Here is a 24,647-nt window from a genome sequence, read left to right as displayed (position 1 = left end):
TCTCTCCAAGGAGAGCCTCAATTTCTAGGACAAAGAATGCTCACTGAACACCAAACCATCACTACCACCCTCCTCCTAAGCAATCAAATTCTCCTTCAGGGAGAATTGAAGGCCTTATGGGTCATGAGTTCCAAAGAAAAAAATACTGCAGTATTTCAAGAACCAGGTTACAGGCAATGTGCTACAAAGCTTTCAGCATTCTGACTCCCCCAAGATTCCTAACAGGATGGTACCAGATGGTAATGTTATCCAGCCATTTGCATTACACATCAAAAAAAATTTTTTAGTGAGGGGGTAAAAAAACAGTCCTCCTTTATCTTCTTATGCACGTGGAGAAAAGAGAAGTAGAGAGATTCTCAGTGAAGAATCTACCACACCCGAAATCTCCCTTGGAAAACTAAAATATCCCCCAGTCCTAACACATGGCTATTTCTATAAAGACTCTCCAGGTTCCAGTTTGAGAAAACAGTTATAAAAAGCACTCTTTCTCTTTGCCCCCAAAGTCCTCACCCACACATCCTGCTTCTCTGGTGCCCACTCTACATTAAAACTGTCTTCCCTTCATGCGAATTATTTCTCCCCTCCTGAATTCAGCCAGATGCAACTGCAAAGTTTCTCCTATCCTTCCCAAAACAGATGACATCCTTTCATTAAGAACACTGATGGCGAATCTTGGAATCTCCTGATATAAAATGTATTCCCCCATGCTTCAAAAACTGCAGCGTAAGTGAGGAAGAGGGCATAGGGTGGAGTAACTGGAAGGAATGTATGGTTTGAAGAATCATATTTATCTGAGTGAAAATGATTTCCACATCATCCCACCTCGAAGTTGGGACCCCTGAAGGGGTCTTAAAGTCCCTCTACCCAGCTAGCCCCCGGAAAGTTAACTGCAAAGTCTCCACCGGTGGTTGCTGTTGGCACTGAAGGGATGGAGCTAAGCTCTCAGAAGAAATGCAGAGGCTTTGCAGTCCCCCAAGATTCTAAGAGAAGATTAGAAAGGAGGGGTCCAAGTCTATGGAGCTGGGCAAACAGTCCTGAAACCCCACTGCTAACAAGAAGCCCAAGGTGCTGCTGCTGGTGGTAAGGTGGGGGAGGGAAGGGAGAGAAGAAGAGAGGAACAGCTCTGCATCGGGTGGCCTAGAGGTGGAGGTGGGGGTGGGGGCGGGGGCGGGGGCAGGGGATCTTCTGAAAGTGATGTACTCTCTAATACAGGAATCCTAGCCTGGCGAGGAAGGTCCCGGGGGCCCCCAACACAGCCCCAGAGCACCCTGTTGGGAGAGGAACGGACGTATCCGAGTAAAGGACAGGGGGAGTCCTTGCTGCCCAAAGAACCCAGGAGCCCCTTGCTTCTGCAGTTGATAACCATCTGGAGCCGGATGAGGGAGAAGGATGCAGTAAGACATGGGGGAGGGGGTAGGGCTGAGGGGCTGACTACAGGACATCTCGACTGCGATGCATTTCCCAATACAGCCCGGCGAGGGACCCCGACTCTGCCTGGGCACTAGTACATGAAAGGGGGGGGGGGGGCGGGCTGCACCACAGCAGAGGTGCCGACACCAGGCCTGTGCCCCTCCATGCAGCCGAGAGACGAGGCCAGCGAGGTGTATAGAGGCTGGGAGCTGGTGGTCCTCAGTTCTCCTAAGGGACCTCCCCGTAAACAAGGTGGAGGAAAGCAAGACTTCCAAATACCTGTCCGAAACAGGGAGGACAGAAACCCGAAGGTCCCTCGAGCCCCGCCGCGCACTCTGCGACAAAGCCCCTGACTGAAGACAGGCGAGACCCGCTCAAGGGTCCCAAGGCGAGTAGGGGGACCCTAAGGGCGAGTAGCAGCCCTGGGGCGGGGGCTCTGGGGCGACTTACGGCAGCGGCGACGAGGGAGGCAGCGGCGGCCCTAGCGCGGGGCCCGGGAGGCGCGGCCAGACTGCAGAGGCGCCGAGGTTGCGGCGGGCGGGACTGCGGTGGGCGCCATCTTGGAGCGCTCCCCGCGCCCGCCCCCCGCACCGCCCGAGTCCTTGCATAATTGATGACTCGCGCCCGCCGCGCGCGCGCGCGCGCGCAGCTCGCGCGTCTGGCTCGCAGCCTGCCCAGTTCCCACGCCCACCGCTCCGAACGCGCCCCCCGCCCACCCGGACCCCGCCCGCTCACGTAGCTCTCGCCCCCACCGCGCCCCCGCGACCCACCTACCCTAGGCCCGCGTGCCGGCTAGTCCGCAGCGTACCACACCGCGCCTCGCACCGGCCGGCTCGCTCTCTGCCTTTTCGGCCGGTGTCTCCGCGCCGACCGAACGGATCCCAAGCGAGAGGGTATGGTACCGGCAGGGGGCGCCGCGGCTGAGCGCTTCGAGAGTGTCCCCAGGCCCGCCCCCCCGACGCCCCCGCGGAATCGCGCGGGAGGGGCGCCCGGCCTGCGAGATGCTGCCACCCGCACTGGGCGTTTAAGCTGAAAAGGTGTTATGTTGATTCTTGTACTCTGTGACCCTTGTCAGTGCCTAGTCTTAGCCTTTCTCCTGAATGGCAGTCACAGAAGAAAGTACCCGAAAATATTGCAATGCTCAGTTGTTGGAGTTTCTGACATCTATTGTACACAAGGAACTCAATTTGCGTGGTCTTTAGCCAACCGGAAAATACAGAAGTCTGTCAACAGCAGTTGAAGGCTTGTGATTCAGCGGACAGGGCCCTGATATAAGGAGTAAAGAGACATGCTTGCATGTCACCTACAGCCACCTAACAGATCTGAAAGTGTGTAGAAAGCATGTTAATCTTTTAAAACTTTAGTTTCTCCATCTGTAAAGTAGCACAAGCACTTGAACTGCTTACTCCACACGCATGTGAGGATCTAGATAATGAATGAGCTCTTAGCATTGTATTGCACCTCTCTTTTAAACAATACTTCTTTACACCACGAATTCACATTTAAGAGTGAAAGAGTGTAAGGTCAGACTCGCTTACTAATTGGGTAGGGTTGGACATGTAACAGCCTCTCTAAGCCTCAGAGTTCTCATCTGTAAAAAGGAACAATCACAGCACCAACCTGACAGGTTAAAATTTTGAAAATTAAGGGGAAGAATGCGTTTCATACATTTGTAACACCACCTGGCACATGATATGCCTGTGACGTGGGGTGCCCATCTCAGAACATTTTAATAGCTTTAATTGAGGTATAATTGACATACAATAAACTGCACCTATTTAGGGGGTACAGTTTGGACATGCATATGCAAGCTTGGAACCATCAGGATAATCAAGGTCAAGAAAATACTCATCATCTCCAAAAGATTCCCTGTGCGCCTTTGTAATCCTTCCCTGAATCACTCTCCCCCACATACTCCAGGCAACCTCTAATACTCTGTTACTGAACATGTTTGCATTTTCCAGAATTTTAAATAAATGGAATTATACTGTATTTACTCTTTCTTGTATGACTTCTTCTATTCAGCATAATTGTTTTGAGATTATTCAGTTGTCTAACGGTAGTTCACTCCTCTGTGTTGCAGAATAGTATTCCATTACAGGGAATATACCACAATTTGTTTATCCATTCACCTGTTAATTACATTTACATTATTTCCAGTTTGGGGCTTGTCCTGGTTTGAAAGGATTATGTACCCCCCAAAAGCCATGTTTTAATCCTGATCCAATCTTATAGGAGTAGCCATTTCTTTTAATCCTGATTCAATACTGTAGGTTGTTAATTTTTTATTAGATTATCTCCATGGAGATGTGGCATACCCAATTGTGGGTGTGATCTTTTGTTTAGATGGAGATGTGGCTCAACCCATTCCAGGTGGGTCTTGATAAGTTACTGGAATCCTTTAAAAGAGGAAACATTTTGGAGAGAGTCAGAAACGACAAAGCCACAGAACTGACATAGATGCAGATATGTGGAGAAAAGAGACATAGATGTTTGGAGATCTTGGAGCCCAGTAAACATTGCCATGAGATATTAAGCAAGTCAGAACCTGCAGAGAGCCAAGTGAAGCCAAGAGATGAAAGCCAGTCATGGAGAAGCAAAGTGAGGAATCCCCACAGGAGCAGAGGCTGAAAGTAATGGAACCTAGGAGCAAGGGACCAGCACATGCCAGCCACCTGACTACCCAGCTGACAGAGGTGTTCCTGACCTATCAGTCTTCCTTGAATTAAGGTATCTTTCCATGGATGCCTTAGTTTGGACATTTTTATAGGCTTAGAACTAAACCTTAACTTATTAAATTCCCTTTTTTAAAAGCCGTTCCAGTTCTGGTATATCGCATTCCAGCAGCTTGCAAACTAACACAGGGCTATTAGAAAAAAGCTAGTATGAACATTTGTGTGCAATTCTTTGTATGGATTGATGCTTTCAGTTCTCTTGTGCATCTAGGGGTGGCATTTTGGGGTTATATTAAAGTGTATGTTTAACATCTTAAGAAAGTGCCAAACTGCTTTCCAAAGTGGCTGTGTGATTTCACACTCCCAGTAGCAGTTCATGAGAGTTTTAGTAGCTCACATGCTTGCCAACATTTGGTGTGATCAGTCTTTTTAATTTCAACCATTCTAAAAGGTGTGTAGTATCTCACTGTGGTTTTGATTTGCATTTCCCTAATGACTAAAGACGTTAAGCACCTTTTCATAGGCTTATTTGCCATCGATAAATTCTTTTAGTCTAAACATCTGTTCAAGTCTTTTGCCTATTTCTTAAATTCATTTGTTTGGTTTCTTATTATTGAGTTTTGAGAATTGTTTATATATTCTGTGTACAAATCTTTCATAGCATATGTGATCTGAAAATATTTTCTCCCAGTCTGGGCTTGTCTTTATACTCTCTTCACAGTATCTTTCAAAGAGCATATTTGAATTAAATTTTTATGACGTCTAATAATTTTTTCTTCTATAAATCATGCTTTTGTTGTCATATGTAAGAAATAGTTGCCTAATCCACAATTGTAAATATTTTCTCCTATGTTTTCTTCTAATAATTTTAGGTTTTGCATTTAGGTTTACAATCCAATTGTAGTGAATTTTTTATATTGTGTGAGATATAGATAGAAGTTCTTTTGGGGAAGGGAGCATGATATCTAGTCCCTCATTATTTGTTGGAAAAACTTTCTTTTCTCCACTGATTTCCTTTGCATGTTTGTCAAAATCAATTAACTACATATGTAAGGGTCTAGGTTGAGACTCTCTATTATGTTTCATTGAACTGTTTGTCTTATCTTCACACTATACTGCACTGTCCTGATTAGGCAAGTTTTATAATAACTTTTGAAGGTGGGTAGTTTCAGCCCTCTGATATTGCTCTTCTTTTTCAATTGATTTCGCTATTTCAGGTACTTTGCATTTCCATACAAATTTTAGAATTAGCTTCTAAAAGTTGGATTTTGATCAAGATTGCATTGAATCTATAGATCAATTTGAGGAGGACCAACATCTTAACAAAATTGCATCTTCCATTCCACAAACCTGGTATATTATTCCATTTATTTGGGGGGATCCTCTTTAATTTCTTTCAACGTTTTGCAGTTTTCAGGATACAGATCTTACACATGGTCTATGGAAGTTATTCCTAAATATTTCATATATTTGGTACTATCAAGTAGTCTTTTTATTTCACTTTCTGATTATTGGTAATTCATAGAAATATAACTAATATTGAGTATTGATCTTGTATTCTACAACCTTAGTAAATTCACTTATTAGTTCTAGTAGATTTTTGTAGATTCCATCAGATTTCTACATCGACAATCATGTCATATGCAAATAAAACACTTATTTCTTCCTTTCCAATATAGATGCTTTTTATTCCTTTTTCTTGCCTGGTTGGATTAGCTAGGACCTCAAGTACAATGTTGAATGGAAGTAGTAAGATCAGACTTTGCTTTGTTCCTGATCTTAGGGGGAAAACATTAAATCTTTTACCATTAAGTAAGATCTTAACTGTAGGTTTTCCCTAGATATCCTTTATCATTTTGAAGAAGGTTTCTTCTACTTCTACTTTGCTAACGGGCTTTTTTTTTTTAAATCAGGAATGTATGTTGAATTTTACCAAATGTTTTTTCTGCATATGGGTTTTCTTTTTAGTCTGTTAATATGGTCAATTGCATTGATTATGAGTTTCAAATGTTAAACCAACGTTGCATTCCTAGGACAATGCACTGGTCATAATATATTATCCTTTCTTTAATATATTTGCTAACATTTTGTTAGGAATTATTGCATCTAATGTTCATGAGGTATATTGATCTGTAATTTTCTTGTACTGCCTTACCTACTTCTGGTATCAGAGTAAGGCTGACCTCATAGATTAGGTTAGGAATTATTCCATCCTCTTCAATTTTCTGGAAAAATTTTAGTATAATTCATAGTATTTGTGATGGTTAGTTTCAGATGTGAACTTGGCCAGGTGATGGTACCCGGTGATCTGTTTAGGCAAGCCCTGGCCTAACCATTACTGCGAGGATATTTCATTACTGGTTGATAAACCAGAAGGCTGGTTTATTAAATAATTGGTCAGTTGACTGAATCTGTGACTGATTACATCTATGATCAACCAAGGGTATGTGTTCCATAATGAGAGAATCCAAGTGCTTGGATTTAATCCAAACAGTTGGAGACTTTTAAAGGAGTAGAGAAAATTTTCACTTCTTCAGCCAGCCTCTCCTGTGGAGTTTGTCCAGGACCTTGACTGGAGTTGCCAGCCTCACATCCTGCCCTCTGGATTTTGGACTCTTGCATCCCCATGGTTGTGTGTGGCACTTTTATAAATCTTATATTTACAGATATCTCCTGTTGATTCTGTTTCTCTAGAGAACCTTGACCAATACGGCTTGTTATCAGGAGTGGTTCTTGAGAAACAGAATCTTAAAAATGGAATTTAGCAGGGAGGTAAAGGAATTAAGGGGAAGTTTGGATTTTCTATTTGGTGAGGGTGTTTTTACTGGTTATCTTTCTTTTGGGAACAATTAAATTATCTAAAATTGAGAGTATTGATGAACTGTTGACTTTGGACATTATACGTGAGGCCCAGTACATGGAGGTGGCTGAAAGATGCACTGACTGTGAAATAGACTGGCGGATGATTGGCAGATGATCAAATATTGGGCTGCTACAAAACAGAATGAAGTTGTGAGGCATGCGACATTGTGAATGAACCTGTGGGACAGTCGGTGAGGCAAAATAAGTCAGAAACAAAAGAGCAAATATTGTATGATCTCATTAAGAAAATACTTATAAGAAAACTAGGGCCAAAATTGTGAGCTCTATTTATAGCAGTCACATTTAGTCTAGATCAGCAATTGTTATTTCTGGATTTTGAGAGGCTGATATATATATCCTGGTATTTAGAGATGAGAACGAAATTGATCAGGTCAAGATTAAGGTAATTCAGAATACAGGGGTAAGGAAGACATTTTAGAACTTCACCTAATATTTGAGACCAAAGGAAGAAAGGTTTCTTTTGTCCAGAAGCTAAATTTTCTATAGCACATAATCTAATACAACCTGTCTGGATAGATCATTAAAACAATCCAAGCACAGGGAACCCAGAATAAGAATGAGGGCCTTTCATATGAGTAAGAGCTTTTTTGCATTCCTTTTTCCAGTCTGTTCATATCTCTTGCTCATTTTTCTATAATTGTTGTTCTTTTTAGTCTCTATTTTTAAAAAGCTTCATATATTATGAATATTAATACATTGTCTTTAATATTTTTTAAACTGGGTTTCACAATTGGTTTTCTACTCTAATTGGGTTCAAAGGCACTAATGACTCTACTTCCAATAATCAAGATGGCACTGACAGTCCATGGTGTGAGTTGGCAATGCAAATATGCAAAAATGCAAAATTTGATTCTCCTAATTATACTCTTTTACAAGGCAAGGCTTAGCAGAATTTTGTGGAGTTAGGAGGTATAATGATGTTGGCTGGTTGTTCTTAGATAGTCTGGATACAGTTATGAGAGAAAGGGATGAGCTGAAGTCTTCAAATATGCAACTGAAACACTGTTTGAAAGATGTAAAACTTTCTATGTGTGCCTTGAAAGAAAATTTTACTTTTTGTGGTTGCAGACATGAGATGTCTGAAAACCAGACACAGAGACTTATTGTGTGAGTAGCAGATTTACAACATGACCTAAATTCTTAAACTTGCAGGGTGTCTGATGTTAAAATAAGGGATTTGATTGGGAAAGAATGGGATCCTGAAATGGGGGATGGGGACATAAGGGTTGATAATGATGGAAACCCTGGATTCTGCTGAGTCTTTGCTAGATAGACCTATAATGGTCTGTCCTGAGGAAACATCCACCCAATCTCCTCTGCCCTGAGGAAAGAGCTTCCAGACATCCAGCCTACTTGAGGAACCACCTACCAGGCCTGCAGTCCACCCTGAGGAGTTGGCCATCCAACCTCCACCTAAAGAGATTAACCCTTCAATTGCATGCTAAACCTGTTACCACCTCCTCTGGAGAAACAATCCTCACTCCTCTGTCTGGGGCAATTAGTTCTGTTCCCTCAGAGGAAACTGTAATGGGATGCCCTGAGGAAATTGTCTTGAAAGACACTTCTAATTCTTTTCATGACCCACTCCCACCACCCCTCTTTTCTTCAAGACCTATAACTAGACTAAAGACCCAAAAAAAAGCCCCAAAAGGTGAGTACAAAGTTTGACCCATGAGAAGGTACATTATACTTGAAGAGAACTGCATGAGTTTTCCAATTTAAGGGGACTATGTGGAAATGGATATTAAGGGTATAATAATGGGAGTAATATAAAGTTGGATCAGGCTGAATCTATTAGCATGGACCCACTAAGCAGAGATTCTGCATTCAGTGTTGTAGCTTGAGGTGTTAGAATGGGCATTAACAGTTTCTTTGGATGATTGGCTAAAAATAGGTCAAGAGGTAGCTGATATTACTTGAAGTCAAAATGCCAGAACTGCCCTGGTATAATGTAGATGAGATCCAAGGGCTTAGAGAGAGTGAAATGTTAGAGTGACTCTATCATGGAAGACCTGCTCATACACCCCAGGAATTTCCAGCGCACACACCTTTTACCAGAATTTTGAGGAATAAATTTGTGAGACTAGCTGCATCATCCTAAAGAGCTCTGTAGTCACCTTCCTCTACAGGTCAGATATTACTGTGGGAACTTCTGTCACTGAGCTGGAATCCTTAAATATACCGGGAATATTTGGATCCCGAATTGGCAGAAGCCACGTGGCAACAATTAATCACCATAGACCAGGTGCATGTGGCTACCATAATGGACAGCAGACTCAATGCAGCAATCAAAGTAATCTGACTTGCAGAGACATGGAGCTGGATTCTAGATTATGGGGTACCTAGAAGCAAAATAAATGGGCAGTTTTCTAAATTCTTGTTTGAACTGTATAAGCAGAAGAGTTCTAGGTCAAGTGGACAGAAGTCTAATTTGAATCACAAAAACAGAGTCATGGCCTCTTAATTTCCGGACTTGAGACAGTTTACAGACCAAGAGCCCCTTGAATGAGGGGGAAAGTCAGGTACACTTGGAGAGGACCCTGTTACTCTGCCAAAAATTTACACTGCTAACCTTCCTCCCAGCCTTCCCCAAGGAGACCTACAGCTTTTTTACCAGGGTACCTGCATTGGGAAAAGGAAATGATCAGATATTTCATGGATTACTACCCACTGGCTCAGAAGTGACACTAATTCCAGGAGACTCAAAATGTCACTCTGGCTCACCAGTCAGAGTAGGGGCTTAGGGAGATCAGGTGATTGATGGAGATTTAGCTCAAAGTGGGTCTAGTGGATAATCACAGACTCATTCTGTGATTATTCCCCCAGTTCCAGAATGCATAATTGGAATTGACATACTCAGCAACTGGCAGAATTCCCACATTGGTTCCCTGACTTGTGGAATGAGGGCAATTATGTAGGAAAGGCCCAGTGGAAGCCACTAAAACTGCTCCTACCTAGCAACGTAGTGAATCAGAAGCAGTACTGGATTCCTGGAGAAATTGCAGAGATTACTGCCATTCTTAAGGACTTGAAGGATGCAGGGGTGGTGATTCTCACCACACCCTCATTCAGCTCTCCTATTTGGCCAGTGCAGAAAACAAATGGGTCTTGGAGGATGACAGTGGATTGTTGTAAACTTAGCCAAGCGGTGACTCCAATTGCAGCTGCTGTTCCAGATGTGGTATCATTGCTTGAGCAAATCAAAACATCTCCTGGTACCTGGTATGCAGTTATTGGTCTGGCAAATACTTTTTTCTCTTAGCTGTCAGCAAGGACCACCAGAAACAGTCTGCATTCGTTGATTGGACTAGTATGCGAGATGTAGCAAAAACTCTAGACTTAATTCGTAAGGCATTTGCATGTCAGAGAATGGGAGATAAATGGAGAAATGAGTTTCCATTTAGAAAGAGGAAAGAGGGATTAGATTTATCCAGTGTTGCCCCAGAGGTCAAAACCAAGACCAAGGGTGAGAGTTCCTAGAGTATAGGTGCCAGCTCAGTATGAGGAAGGATGTTCTAATAGTTATAGCTGATCAGCAAACAAAGCAGACCACCCTTGAGGAAAGGAGCCAAAAGTCTTTATTCAAGGAGAAGCTGCAAAATGGTTGTTCTGAACCTTTTCAGGATCAATGAACCCTTTGAAAATCTGATGAAAGTTGTGGATCTTTCTCACTTAGAAGAATTTACAGGCCCATACATATATACTTGTGTGAGCACACGCACACACATGCACCTTAGTACAGTTTTGCATTCCATTATGAAACTCATCCTTACAATGCCTGGTATACACAGATGTTTAAAGTGTGAAGTGGGTCTAGGTCCCTTCCAGCTCTGAGATTTCATGGTCCTCTAGTTCTATCTCCATCCTCACCACTACCCTTAGGGGTCATCTCAGGTTTCCTGATGAAAATCCAGCAAAAGTTCTTTCCTTCTTATATGTTCTGCCTCATTTCTTTTTACCCTTTTACCCAGATGAGGGGATAGAATTTACTTCTATCCCCTCATTCCAGACATCACTGCTTCCTCTAAATTTACTGCTCCCTTCAGTGGAAACAGATTTTAGCCCCTTGCTTTCTGTGAGGCCAGCCAGAGTACAGTCTAAGAATTTTATCTCTGTGGCTATTGGTAATCTCCTCCCACATTGTCAGACTCTGAAAAAATATTAGATGTGAAAGAAATCCCTCACTCTAGTCTTCCTTTCCACTGTTACCAGTGTGAAATCTCATGTGACAATATGCCTCATGTGTTAGCCTGTGAACTATTGTTGGTTTACTCTATTTGTAACATTGCAAATAATTTACCAATTAATTTGATCAAACTGTGTCTACAAGAGCATATCTCAGGTCCTGAGGTCAGCATCTGGTACCCCACTGATGACACTGCTATCCATCCTGTGTAGTAAGTACACTCTTCTGTGGGCATAGTTGAGAGGCAGTGTCCAGAATGGTCAGCCTGTGGGCTGTGGAGTTGGATGTTGGGGGTTTAAACCCAAACTTCACTATATAGTAGCCTTATTGTCTTGGACAAATTATGTAACTACCATGCTTTGGTTTCCTAATCGGTAAAATGGAAGTAATGAAAGCTCATATCTTACAGGTTTGTTATGAGGGGATTATATGATTCAGTTTATATAAGCATTTGAAATGATGCCTCCCACCTGTTAAGCACCTCTGAGTATTAGTTTAGTATCTTGCCAAGATAGAATCCTCCTTCTCTTCACTTTTAGTGGAGCCTAAGTCCTAGAAACTCTTGCTTCTTAATGCCTTTTGACTCTCTTCTCTGCTTTCACTGCCATTGCCCTAATCATCTCTTACCACAATGACTGGAGATGGTTTTACAGTATTGTTATGGAGTATTGCTAATTCTTTCTTCCTTCTCCAAGCTATGTTACTTTATAGTATCTGAGTAGGTGGGGCATATTTCTCTGCCTCAGTGATGATGGATTTGACTATGTGACTTGCTAACTTCAATAGTAAATTAGCAGAAATGGTACAATCCAAGGCATTGCATTTGTCTGCACACTATTAATTTTGGTCTCTCACATGAAGGTCCACATGAAACATGAGCGTGCTCTAAGTGGTCTCTGGTCCAAGGCTAATTTGGAGACGTGTGGAGAAGGCCTGGCCCAACCTGAAGCCTGGAGCCTGTATCCAGTCTAGCCCAGTCAAGTTGCAGCCATCCCACACACCCGTGTGTGATAAATGCTTGTGGTTTTAAAACACTTAGTTTTGCTTTGTTATATAGCCTTATTGCTGTAATAGCTGATTAATAAACCATCTTTCTAAATAGTCTACTTACCTCCCATCTTTCCCATTCCATTACATCTTCATGGTGCCAGATTTAACTTTTTAAAATACAAAACTGATCAAATCATTCACCTCTTAAAAATCTTTGCTGGCTTCTTATTGTTCTCAGGACTGAAGTCTGAACACCTCAGTATTATATTCAAAGCTCTTCACAGTTAGGTCCCAGCCCACTTTTTTTTTTTTTTTTTAACATTTTAAGTTGTGAAACATAACATATATACAAAAAGCACCAAATTTCAAAGTACAAATTTTAACAAGTAGTTACAGAACAGATTTCCAATGTTGCTAGTTCCACAATTTCATGTTTTTCTTTCTAGCCACTCCAAGATCCTGGAGACTTCAGTTAGTATTGTTAATTGCTATGGTTTGCCAAACCTCGACCAATCTCATTGCTGTGAATCCTAAAGAACACATAGGGCTCTAACCGGGGTTCCACAAAAGTTTCACGCACTAAATTTATTTTCTAGAAACCTAAAACTTCTGGATGGTCCCTAAGCCAGATAAGTCCTGAAACCCAGAGGGGCCAGCCTCTCCTAAAACATTGAGTAGTTCCATCCCCCTACCCCATGTTTTTCAACTTGAAAAAGTTAGAAGGGGAAGAGCCCAAATATCCCTAAAGATTGGGGAAAGGATCAAAGGAGAGCTAAAGATTGGGGAAAGGATCAAAGGAGAGCTAAAGATTGGGGAAAGGATCAAAGGAGAGCTAAAGATTGGGGAAAAGATCAAAGGAAAAGATAGGATTTACCAAGTAAGTATGACTCCTGAACCAGACCACCTTTTCATTCTTACCTCCTGCCATTTTAATTCATTAACCCCAGCAATTCCAGTCCTGTGTGGTTCACAAATATGCCATGCACTATCACAACTGTGTTCACTTGCCTGTGCAGTTGACTCTGCCTTCCTTTCCCTGGTCAACTGTTCTTTATTCTTCAAGGACCAACTTACATGTTTTAGGCTTTATGAAGCTCTTGCTAACCTCCTCCCAAGTCAAAATCAATCATTTAGTATATGTTTTGTTAAAGGAATAATCACAATGTATTTTGCAGTTACACACATTTCTGTCTTCCCAGCCATAGTGTGCATTTCCAGAGACTAACACTGTGTATTTCCAGCATTCTACTGGGCTTGGATAAAATTGAATTGACAGAAAGTCCTTGGCATAAATATCCCCCTGCCTAATAGTTTAACTTCATCCTTCTTCATCCCCACCCCACTCCCCATGCACAAACATGTTATCTTCTACATATACTGAAATGCTTTTGGTTCCCCCAAATATGCCATGCCTGAAGTTTCCAGACTGCTCACTAAGGTGCCCTGGACACTGAACTCACAGGGGGTTTGGGAGCTATTTTAACTTTTCAAGGGAAATGCATCTATTCTCATCATCTTTCAGACATCATACAAATTAACTTAAGGTAGTTCACAATTTCAACATAAGATGGCAAGCATTCCTTTCAGTGATCTTATCTCTTTGCAAAGCTGGATTTTTAAGAGTTGCTATAATAAAAAGGAAGTCATGTGATAATCAGTGTGGAACAGGAAATTATGGCTGTGTTGTCCAATCTGCATCCAATGTCTGAGAAATTGTATCATACCCAACAGGTGCACACATTCCATTAGCATGTAATTATTGGAAAATAAAAACACTTTTTAAAAAATGTATATATATCACTTTTCAAGCAGTTAGTTAGCTGTTAGGGCATAAATATTTATTAAGTAATATAACTAGTCAATAATTGAACTGTTAAGCATTTTTTTTTGGCCTAGGGACACCATACATCAATGACCAGGACACTAAGGGTGCAGTAAACTAATAACATTTGGAAAAGTCTGCCCCATGCTCTTTCTTTCTTCCAGATCTTTGTCCATGCTGCTCCCATGCTGGAAATGCTAAGGGTTCATCTGGTAAACTCAATGGTCCTTCAAAAAATCAACTTGGATTTAGCCTCCTCCAAGAAGCCTCTTTGACTTTCATCAAATTGGAGATAATCTAATCCAGTTCCCACTCTACAATATTGAATCAGGATTAAAAGAAATGGCTGCTCCCACAAGACTGGATCAGGATTAAAACATGGCTTTTCTGAAGTATGTAATAGTTTCAAACTGGCTCCTCTCCCAAGCTGTGAAGTCTGGTGCCCCTCCTCCACTGGCATGGCAGGCTGTTTTGGAATTACCTCCCCATGGGAAAAAGAAGCACTGTCTACCAGCAGCAAGGGAAAGTAGCTCAACCAAGCTCCAATTTCAGAATTAAAGAACAAATTCAGACTTCTGAATATAAACTCTGAGCACAGATAAACCTGGAGCAAGCATGAAAGAAATCTGGAGATTTCTTCCCAGCAGAGAGGAGGCGGGACTGATGAAAAGGAAAAAACAAAACAGAGGCTTTTGGAATTGGTCAAGCTCAGAATACTAGAAAAGGACTGTGCCCCAAGAAAAGAAGAACAAAGAGCCGGGTACCAACTCCAACTCTTGATTGGCAAACCCAGTGGCTGGGGTCCAGATCTGAAAAGGATTCCACCCCCACACCAATCCAATTTCTTTTTTTTTCTTAAGAATATTTTTATTGAGGAATCTTCACACAGCATGCAGTTCATCTATAGTATACAATCAATGGTTCACAGTATCATCACATAGTTGTTTATTCATTAACACAGTCATTTTTAGAACATTTGTATCACTCCAGAAAAAAAAAAATAAGAAAAAAGAAAAAACTCATATATCTCATATCCCTTTCCCCTCCCACTCATTGACCACTAGTATTTCAATATATCCATTTTTTTTTACCCCTTATCCCCCCCATTATTAATTTATTTATTATCCTTATTTTTTTACTCTTCTGTCCATACCCTGGATAAAAGGAGCATCAGACAGAAGGTTTTCACAATCACATCATCACACTATAAAAGCTATATATATACAATCTATAGACAGTACAACAGTTTCAGGTACATCCTTCTAGCCACTCCAACACACCATAAACTAAAAAGGAATGTCTAGATAATGCATAAGAATAACCTCCAGGATAATCTCTTGACTCTGTTTGAAATCTCTCACCCACTGAAACTCTCATTTGTCTCTTCCCCCTTTTGGACAGGGAGGCTTTCTCAGTCCCATGATGCTGAGACTCAGTTCACCCTGGGAGTCCTGTCCCATGTTGCCAGAGAGATTTACACCCCTAGGTGTAAATACAGGAGACAGCAGTGAGTTCACCTGTCAAATTGGCTTAGAGAGAGAGGCCATATCTGAGCCATAAAAGAGGTTCTTTGGGGGTGACTCTTAGGCATAATTATAAGTAGGCTTAACCTCTCCTTTGCAAGAAAAAGTTTCATATGGGTGTATTCAAGATTGAGGACTCAGCCTACTGAATTGTTGTCCTCACTGCTTGTGAGAATATCAGGAATTCCCCAGATGGGGTAGATGAATATTTCCTCCTTTCTCCCCAGTCCCCTAAAGGGATTTTGCAAATATTTTTTATTCACTGCCCAAATTACTCTGGGATGTATCGGGGCATCACACTAACCTGGACAAACCGATGAGATCTTAAGCCCTATTTAAGATTCTATGTAATTATGGTGTTCAGATAAACTGACCATACAAGTTAAATTAGATAATGTGCCACCCAAAATAAAAATTTTTCATCAGATAAACATCTCTCCCTTTGGTCTCACACAAAAGTTGAAGCTTTAATATGAAGTTTTTAAATATAAAGGATACCGTATCATCCTTTACCCTATATTCTGATTTACCTTAGTCCTATCCACATCAGCTTCATTAATATCTCTACTCCAAGTCTGATCACTTTTTTAACTTTTTAAACTGTTGCTGTATGGAGTAATGCTGACTTTCATTGCTTTACAAACTCTAATTCTGAGTCTCAGATGTCACATAAACACCCAAATGTGCTGTCTTGAAAGGATTATGAGCCTTAGAAAAGCCATGTTTTAATCCTGATCTAATCTTGTAAGAGCAACAATCTTGGGGCTTGTCCTTATGAAATTTATTTCTGTAGAGGAGAAGCTAAACTTACTTATAATTATGCCTAAGAGTCACCCCAGAGAACCTCTTTCATTCTCAGATGTGGCCTCTCTCTTGAAATCAACTCAGCAAGTAAACCCACTGTCTTTCCCTGCTATGTGAAACATTAACTCCCCAGGGAGTAAATCTTGCTGGCAATGTAGGACATGATTCCTGGGGATGAGCCTGGTCCTGACGTCAAGGGTTTGAGAAAGACTTCTTGACCAAAAGAGTGAAGAGAAATGAAACAAAATAAAGCTTCAGTGGCTGAGAGCATGTAAAGGACAAGGGTGGGGAAGATATTTGAAACACAAATTGATGTAAGTTTAGAATCAATCATTCTTACAATCACAAGAGTAAAACAGTCCACTAGATAATGCCCAAAAGACTTGAGCAGGCACTTCACATAAAAGGAAATCCAAGTGTCATCAACCAATGAATGGATAAACAAAATGTGGTATATACTCTACCACTGTTCTCAAGAAGATGGTAATATGATAAAGCATGTAAACAGAGACATGGGGGAAAAAAAACAAGAACATAATATAGCAATACTAAACACAGAGGTAATTTATTTAAAAGATAATTATTCAGGGGCAGGCCACGGTGGCTCAGGTGGCAGAGTTCTTGCTTGCCATGCTGGCAACCCAAGTTCGGTTCCCAGTGCCTGGCCATGCAAAAAAAAAAGATAATTATTCAGGAAGTAAGTGGGACTTGATGTCTTAGAGCCCAAGTTCTAGGGTCAGTCTACCTGAGTTGGAAACCCAGTTCTACCAACCTACTAGGCACATGGTCTTCAGCAAGTGATTCACTATCACTGTGCCTCTGTCTCCTCATGCTTAAATTGGAATAATTAGGGCGGGCCACGGTGGTTCAGCAGGCAAGAACACTTGCCTGCCATGCTGGAGGACCTGGGTTCGATTCCCAGTGCCTGCCCATGTTAAAAAAAAAAAAAAAAAACTGGAATAATTAAATGAGATAAGGCATACAAAGCACTCAGCATTATTCCTGGCACATCCCTGCACTCATTACATATTACAAATTATTATGAGATGGGGCTACCAAGGGAAGCTTCGTGGAGGTGTGTTTTAATGGGGAAGGAGAAAGGTGGTGCAGATGATACAGATCTCAAGGGGAAGGAATGCTATGAGCAAAAGTGTAGACAAATCCACAAATACTACATGGGAGATGTCAAAAAGATTTGTAGTTGGGGCACAGAGAGCCTCCTGAAGATTAATGAAAAAATGAGATTGGTGAGATACGAACTTTGGTAGCAAACTTAAGTTTTGCTTAATACCGGTGTGAGTCTGAGGGATGACACAGCAATATGTTTTAGGAAGATAATTTTAACAAGCAATATTCACAATGCAGGGCAGGCCATGATGGTTCAGCAGGCAGAGTTCTCGCCTGCCATGCCAGAGGACCCAGGTTCATTTCCCGGTGCCTACCCATGTAAAAAAGTATATATATATTCTCAGTGCATTGGGTGACGGAAATACCAGAGAGAGAGAGAGGGGAAAGTATTAATATTGTTCTCCTACTCGGTGTTAAGGCACTTCACAACTTTAGGCATTTCACAAACTTTATCTTGTTTCATCCACTCTCAACTCTGTAATTTGGGTAGTTTAACCCTACTGTAGAATAACCAGGCTCAGAGAGGCTAAGTTTATTTATTGTCCATGGTGGGAGAATAAGGAACTAGGAAAAATTCAATATAAATATGAAGCAGGAGATGATTGTTAAATTTCTAGGAATGTTTGTGAATCATTTGTTAAACACTGTCATTATCAAAATTAAATTATGTAAACTTACAAATAAATTATATTTAAAACAAAGGTGATAAATATTCAATATTCATCACTTTCTAATTTTTTTTTTACAACTTTTTCCTTGTTGTCTGTGCTCTTGAGGTTATTTACATCTCTTGTATCTCTGTGATGGAAATACTATTTAATGTTACCATCACACATCTCTTCCCAACTGCACTGATAGCTTGAAATTGGCCAGGATGGGAATATTTACATCACAGGAATTGGCAAATACTACAAATGAGGGCTTGATTTTATTATTTTATTGATTGTCTACACTTAAAGCGATGGGAAAATATTAAGAATATAGATTAAATTTTAAAGTATGTTATATCTACAGCTGTTACATTTTGCATAGCACAAAAACATTGAGGAGATATCTTTCCAATATTAGAAAACTGGTATGTGACTCAGCAAGGAAGTCACTGATGTCATTGACAAATGAGTGAAATTCTAATACATGTGTTTGTTGTTTTACTTTTATCATATTTGTTAATATAAACAAGAATATCAACAACATTCATGCGTGTCAAAACTGGCACTCATTTGTTAATTGCAACCCTAGGTTGGCTATGGATATAGAGTTTGGAAAAAATCAATGAAAACATTCTTTGAGATTCAACTTCTATGGAATTTACAATAAAGAATATTATATATTCAATATTATTTGTAAATTGTGTGTTCACGTCCTTTATATCAGTAAACTTTATAATATACATATGTGTGTATAAATATATAGACACACAGATATATGTCTATGAATATATATGAATTTTTTTCAGAGAGCCGACTGTTAAACATTTACCAGGATTCCAGTTTTAAGTCACTATACCATCTCATTTCCCAAGAGCAAAGAACCATTCTTCTTCATAGCAACAAGTTAACAAATACCGACTTCCAATCAAGAATAGTATATTTATTTTAAACAAACTATGTTATTTTCATTTGACCTATTCGCTGATTTTCTTCTAGTTTCCTTGAAATAAATCACTACTTATTTTCAGTCCATTATTATGCAAGAACGTACTACTGCCTCTATTTCTGTAAATAGTAAAATTCTAACTTTCCCTTTCCCTTCAATGCATTGATTTGTTGATTCCAGGGTGCAATTTTTTTTTCTTAACATTTCAGCATCTTTGAAATCTAGAAGTCTCTTACAGCTCTGTTGGCAAGGGATTCACTGCCTTCACTGGCCATCATTGTTATTTTGTCATCACTGTAGATGTTAACTGACATTTAAAAGTCTTCAAAAAGATTGCTCCTTGAAACAAAAGGTTACTATAGTTACAGAAAGGCAGGGAAACAGCAGTAGAGGTAATTTGGTAGTAATTAAGCAAACATTTGACTATGGAGGAATGGCCCAAATTCTAAATTCTCTTGTTAAGACCAGTTCAAGAACTTTGCAGGACCTACGAAAGGAAGAGACCCACGAACAGATGCAATTGTGCTCCAGTTTATTCCTGAGATATGTACAAAGGCAATGCCCACCATAGGCCAATCAAGGCAACTGAAGGTAAGAGAATGCTGCCAGATCCCCCGGCATAATGCAAAGAAATGTCAAAGCAACGAGGGCCTGGTGTGACCAATTTGTACCTCACTGGGGACCATTCTCAAGGCATTTTGTCATATCTAATTGGCAGTAAATAGTGGTGCCTTTTACAGACAGCAGTATTTGAGATTTGCTGGGACCTTAGTACTAATTTTATATTCCTCTTCCATCTTCCATATTATATAAAATATCATGCATTACTTTACATATTTATCAAGTATCTTGTATGTTTTGGTGTTTCACCAGAAAGATGCAGCAGCTACCTTGAAACCCAAAGAAGTCCTCTGTATACACTCTCTCCTGACTGCATCATGCCTCTCTTGAGTCTTATTTCCCTTAGGATATAGCATAAGCTCCAACTTCTCTAAAATAACTTCTAGGTTGATGTATAATATACATACCAAAAAAATGCCTAAGTTACAAAAGTGCAGTTCAATGAATTATCACAAAGCGAACCTCCCCACGTAAGCAACCCTCCAGTTAAGAAACAGCAGCTCAGAAACCTTCTTCAGTGCCCTCTCAGTCCGTGCAGCCTCTCTCCTCCCCAAGGTGACCACTGTCCTGACTTCCAACATTGAACATTAATGTTGCCTATTTTTAAACTTTATATAAATAGAATTATACAGTATGTTTTATTTTCCTTCTGGCTTCTTTCACTCAATATGTTTGTGAGATCTACTAAAATTACTGTGTAAAGCTCACTTGTTTCCAGTGATATATGCATATATAAAGCTCGCTTGTTTCCAGTGATATATGCATATTATTGCATTGCATGGATTTACCAAAATTTCTTTTTCTATTCCATTGCAGATGGTCATCTGGGTGGTTTCCACTGAAGAGCTGTTTTGAATAGTGCTGCTGTAAACATTCTTGAACTTGCCTTTTCATGTACATACAAATGCATTTCTGTTAAGAATATGTCTAGGAATGGAATTGTTAGATCAGAGAGTATGTTTGCAGGTTCAATTTCAGTAGATCCCGTCTTTAATTTATGACAAAGGTGTCACTGTAGAATATTAGGGAAAGGATGGCTTTTAAACAACCAAAAACTTTGTCCTTCCTCATAGCGTACGCAAAAAGCAACTCCAAGTAAATTTCAAATGTGAATAAAAGAATGATAAAGCTTTTATGAATGATTAAAGATAATATATAGAAGACATTAGAGAAAACAGTTCACTTTTTAAAGTCACATGAACAATGCCTCATGCCTTGTGACAGTTAATATTACCTCACTTGATTCTTTTTTAATTTTTATTTTGGTAACAGGTATGCAATGCAAAATTCCCCATTTTAACCATTTATGTATATATAACTCAGTGATATTAATTATATTCACAACAATTTTGTGCGTTCATCACCACCAATCATGACCAAAACTTTTCCATCACTCCAAAGAGAAACTCTGTACCATTAAGCAGTAATGACTCTTTCCCATCCCCTTCCCTGCTATAACCTATGATCTACTTTCTGTGTCTATGAATTTGCTTTATTATAGATATTTTATATAAGCAAAATCAAGTAAGATTTGTCCTTTTGTATTTGGTTTATTTCACTTACCATGATGTCTTCAAGGTTCATCCGTGTTGTCACAAGTATCAGAACTTCATTCCTTTTTATGACTGAAAAATAAATATTCCATTGTATGTTTATACTACATTTGGTGTATCCATTCATTTATCAATAGACACAGGTTGCTTCCACCTTTTGGTTATCATGAATAATGCTGCTGTGAAATATTGTGTATAAATAACTATTTAAGCTTAATCTTGTATTGCACTAATTGTAGGAGCAAAACACTAAAGGTGCCCATAATTGAGTGACTAAATGAAAAGGGAGAATCATCCTTTTATCAAATACCATGTCACCCTAGCCCTAACAGACTTTGGGGATTATTTTAATTGCCTTCCATTCTTCTTCTTCATGTGCAAAATCAGTGAAAATGTTTATCTTGCCTTCCTTACAAAGTGTCCTTTCTCAATATACTTCAAATTGGGTTTTCTTTCCGCCTCTTCCCAGCAGCAGCAGGCCACCCAGTTCTTCAGGGAAGACTCCAGAAGGCACAACCACTGCCGCAGCATCTCCACCAGGGGAAGAGGAAGCGGGTGCCCCGGAGCCAACAATGAAGCTCCAGCTCGGGGCCCCTCACCTGCACAGAACCAAAGCCCTGCAAGAACCCTAGTTTAATGGCCATGTGTTTTTTTGCTTCTTTGTTTTATGATGAACATGTGTCAGAGATTTTATCGAACTCACAAATTAATGTAGGAACCAGGAAGATGGTATGACTTGTTCAAAGGAGAATTGAAATAACCACACATTTATTGGGCAATAAGCAATATACGGAAATTAATTTACAAGCAGGTGGAGAATGGGTCTATCCACGGAGCAATATGAAGTATATTCCACAGGGTACAATTTGTTGCCTTTTTAAGGCAAGAAAACACGGAAGGATGCATTCTACTTGGACACAGTACTCTCCCTCCCTGGACCCTATTTCAAAGTTTTGCACAGTTTTTCCTTTTTGTAGATAATACCACACTTTTCCCAAGTGACTGGACAACTGTTCTACCAGAAATGTGTGGGAGTTTCTGTTTCTCCACATCTTTGCAATTATTTGCTATTGTCAGACTTTGAACTTTTGCCATTCTCGTACGTGGGCAAAAATATCTCCTAGTGGTGATTTTTTAAATGTTTTTTATTGTTAAATATAGCATATATACAAAGGAAAGAAAGAAAAAGCAATGATTTTCTAAGTACACTTTAACAAGTAATTAAAGAACAGATTTCAGGGTTTGTTATGGGTTATCATTCCATTATTTCAGATTTTTCCGTCCAGCTGCTCCAAAACACTGGAGGCTAGACGAAATAAATATTTTTCCTTTTTTGTGAAAAATAACATATATGCAAAAAAGCAATACATTGCAAAGCACATCGCAACAATTAGTTGTAGAACAGACTTCAGAGTTTGGTATGGTTACAATTTCACAATTTCAGGTATTTACTTCTAGCTGCTCTACAATACAGGAGACTAAAAGAAATATCAATATAATGATTCAGCCAGCATATTCGTTTGTGAAACCCTACCTTCTCTGTATAACTCTACCATCGCTTTTGATATTTCTCCCACTCTTTAGCAGTATTTGGGCTATGCATTATATTCACAATTTTTCATGTTGGAAGGGGCTGTCAATAATAAAGAATAGGGGGATGGAACTAGCTGATGTTCTGGAAGGGCTGGCCCCTCCGCATTTCAGGACTTATCTGGTCTGGGGACCCATCTGGACTTGTAGGCTTCTGGAAGGTTACCCTGGTACATGGAATCTTACATGTTGCCCCTGGGTATTCTTTAGTATTGACTGGAATGGTTTTGTTGGAATTTGGCAGGTTATTATACGTAGCAATGTCTAACTGAAGCTTGCATAAGAGTGACCTCCAGAATAGCCTCTCAACTCTATTTGAATTCTCTCAACCACTGATATTTTATTGTTACACTTCCTTTCCCCCTTTTGGTCAGGATGGAATTGTTGATCCCACAGTACCAGGGCCAGCTTCATCCCTGGGAGTCATATCCCATATAATGGCCTTGAGTTTTTATAAAATCTGTCTTAACCACAGTCAGTGAAGACTATTCTTTCCACTCTGTCTTCCCCTCCATCACACTTCTCTTCATGTCCGTTGGCGCTGAAGTAGCTGCAAGCATTTTGAGGTCCCAGTTAAGGAGAATCTGGGTTGGATATACATTTAGTTTGGGCTGCGTGGGATATATTTATGTGGTTGACTTTCACTTCCATTTACAGTTAAGTAATTGCTAGTACACAGGTGTAGAAATGACTTCTAAGAATACTCCAAATACCCCTGTAATGGTTGGGTCCTGGTGTTAACTTGGCCAGGTGATGGTGCTCAGTTGTCTGGTCAGGCAAGCACTGGCCTAACCATTACTGTAAGGATATTTTATGGGTAATTGATAAACCAGAAGGCTGGTTTATTAAATCATCAGTCAGTTGATCGTAGCTGTGGATGATTACAACTATTATCAACTATAGGGCTTGCTTCCCACAAAGAAGATAATCTAGTCATCCCTCTCCTTTGGAGTTTGTGGAGCCCTTCATTGGAGTTGCCAGCCTCACAGCCTGCTCTATAGATCTGGGACTTTTGTACTCCCATGGTTGCAAGAGACACTTTTATAAATCTTATATTTGTAGATATCTCCTGTGTTTCAGTTTCTCTAGAGAACCCTGATTATTACAACCCCCTATGCCATGTCACCCAGCACTGTAACGTAAAAGCATAGGGCCAGAAGTCACATCATTATATAAATGTGTCCTACAGTGCCTGGCACTGGAAGTAGAGGAGAAATAAGTTTTGAAAATGTATGTAGCTAGAAGCTAGTCCGGAAAATTCCTCCAATCATCAGATACATCACCTCCTTAAGAAGGCACTAATTCTCACGGTTTTGCAAGTGCAGGGTCAGCACTTGTTTAAACTTGCTTCCTAGGTGCCTCCCTTAAGTCACCCTAGTCCTAACTCTGAGCTGAACAAAACTCACCAAATAGAGAGAGGGAATTACAGATAAAATAAAGATGAATGATGCCCACTTCACAATTTCAACAGGCCCTACTTAACCCTGAGACCAAATCACCAAAAAAAAACATCCAAATTTGAGCTGTATTTGCTCCATCCTTAAAGATTTATTACTAGATTTATGATTAAATTGAAGAGTTTCAGCAAATGGTGCTGGGATACTTGGATATCTTCATGCAGAAGAATGAAGTTAGGTGCCTAATTCATACCATACACAAAATTTAACTCAAAATGAGACAGTTTAAATATCAAAGTAATTAAGAAGTGTAATATATTAGGACACATTGATTAAAATAAGAACCCATGAGTCCATAGTGGTAATAAACAGATGAATAGATAAATAAATGCTAGTATAGAAGGAATGCGGTTTAAAAAAAAAACTGACTCAAGAATAGATCTCAACAGACCAATAGGAAGTAAAGAGA

General features: G+C 40.1%; 1 protein-coding gene across 2 annotated transcripts in view; it reads right to left on the bottom strand.

The window, feature by feature from the left end:
* Nucleotides 1-2,286, bottom strand: part of SCN8A (sodium voltage-gated channel alpha subunit 8) — a 187,130-nt gene extending 184,844 nt beyond the window's left edge. The window contains exon 1 of one of the 2 annotated variants that reach the window (XM_077110725.1): nt 2,185-2,286. The gene's annotated coding sequence lies outside the window, so the exon portion shown is untranslated. Of the gene's footprint in view, nt 1-1,860; nt 1,936-2,184 lie in introns of those variants that run through there. The other variant, XM_077110724.1, reaches the window with a different exon arrangement.
* Nucleotides 2,287-24,647: the final 22,361 nt, after the last annotated feature.

Source organism: Tamandua tetradactyla, chromosome 7 (assembly GCF_023851605.1).
Source record: "Tamandua tetradactyla isolate mTamTet1 chromosome 7, mTamTet1.pri, whole genome shotgun sequence".
Lineage (NCBI taxonomy): Eukaryota > Metazoa > Chordata > Mammalia > Pilosa > Myrmecophagidae > Tamandua > Tamandua tetradactyla.
Note: the sequence above shows the minus strand (reverse complement) of the source record. Positions and strands in the feature narration are given on the sequence as shown.